Consider the following 1,886-nt stretch of genomic DNA (forward strand, 5'->3'; position numbering starts at 1 on the left):
TGACTAATTTGCATTAATTTATCCTATATTCTCCTCGCATCCTCTGCAATGTCAATTTTGCAGCCTGTCTGTCTCTTTCTCTCTCGCTTGTTCTATGGACTTTTTCCATTCTTTTTTGGCCATCCCATTCTAAGATGTAATGGTTTAGTCTCGCTTTCCAGACCTTGTTTGCTTCGCTGATGCATTAAAACATCAAAGTAAAGTGCGCTGCTGGCGGTAGGGACAGACATGTTGTGGAGCGACTCGATGCTAAGTCACACTCAATGCTTGCGGCGTACTTTTCCATGATTATTATGCAAGAGCGAAGTGACTGAGGTCTTGAAGTCAAGACCAGTAATGGTTAGCCTCTACAAACAGCAGACCCAGTATAAAGAATATTAATACCTGTAACTTACGGGGTGGTTTCAGGATTATATCACAGGGGCTCATAAGTGGCTATATAAGTCAATATTACAGCGTTTTTCTTTCTTTTTCAATGTTAAAAATAAACTAGCTGAAGAGCACAACACTTGTGTAGCTGTCCTTTGTGTAGCTTGTATAGTGCGCCCTCAATAGGGAGTGTGATCATATGTAAATACGACCTTTAGTTCCGTGACCTCTAGCCATGCCTACTTCCTGTCCTCGCTGTGCTTACTGTAAATTAGTACAGTAAACACACCGACGTCAGTAAACACAGCGACGTCTGTACGCATGGCCGGCCATATGGAGAGGGAAGTAGGCATGGCTAGAGGTCACGGAACTAAAGGTCACATTTACATATGATCACACTCCCTATTGAGGGCGCACTATACATGCCAATACAAGCTACACAAAAGACAGCTACACAAGTGTTGTGCTCTTCAGCTAGTTTATTTTTAACATTGAAAAAGGAAGAAAAACGCTGTAATATTGACTTATATAGCCACTTATGAGCCCCTGTGATTATATGAGGGATATTGTATGTTTTTGAAAATAATGACAATCTACCTATCAGATATAATTTTCCGAGGTGCTGCACATTTGAAGACTACACTGGCTATGCCTGGTGGTACTGGCTTCTGGCTTTGTCAGCCACCGCCTTGATAGAGTTCAGTGGGACATTTTGCATTGTTACTCACCCATGATTGACCACTTCTGCACAATCTCCATTTACTGGTGTATGAATACTTCTGGTCAAGGCTCAGGATGTGAAATATATAAGGGGTACTAAGATTGCAACTGAAATGATGTTGGTATTGCCTTTGGGAGTTTACAGAGAGGACAAGACTAGATTGCATGCAATGAGTTTTCCCATGTATTTAGCATGAATGTACCAAATGCACTTTTATATCCATGGTCAGCCGGCATGTTTTCTTTGTGCTTGCAAAAATTTTAACAATGGCATAATGGAGGAAGGCCAAAAGGCCTAAATGTCCTCATTTAACTTATTGATGTATCTACCTCCATGTGAACAACTTTGTCTGGAGTACATGTACTGAAAAGTCCCAGCAGTAAACACTGTGAAATTCATAAAACAGGTCGAGTGCACTGCCTAATCACCTGCCTTGACTCACATAATTCTACCAATGACTGCAATTTTTTCAACCTCCAGTTGCACTCTACCCAGTAAGCTAGCTGGCTGTTTATATCATACAATAAAACTGCTGGAAGTAGTATACCAGACATTGACACCCCAAGTTGATATTTGACAGGTACTTCCAACTGATCCTACTGTTCTGCATGATTGTGTCCATACCCCAATGTAGAGAAAGTGAAAATTAAGGGAAATAATGAGATCTATTGTCATCATCTTATATAGCAGGAGTGATCCAAAGGATCAAATGCTAAAGCTGCTGTGAGACTAGCGCCACTTCCTCTGTGCTTGCCATATTTATCATTCGTCAACAAACAAAGAAAACAACTGAAAC

The sequence above is a fragment of the Ptychodera flava genome, chromosome 15 (genome assembly GCF_041260155.1).
Source record: "Ptychodera flava strain L36383 chromosome 15, AS_Pfla_20210202, whole genome shotgun sequence".
NCBI classification, from domain to species: Eukaryota; Metazoa; Hemichordata; class Enteropneusta; family Ptychoderidae; genus Ptychodera; species Ptychodera flava.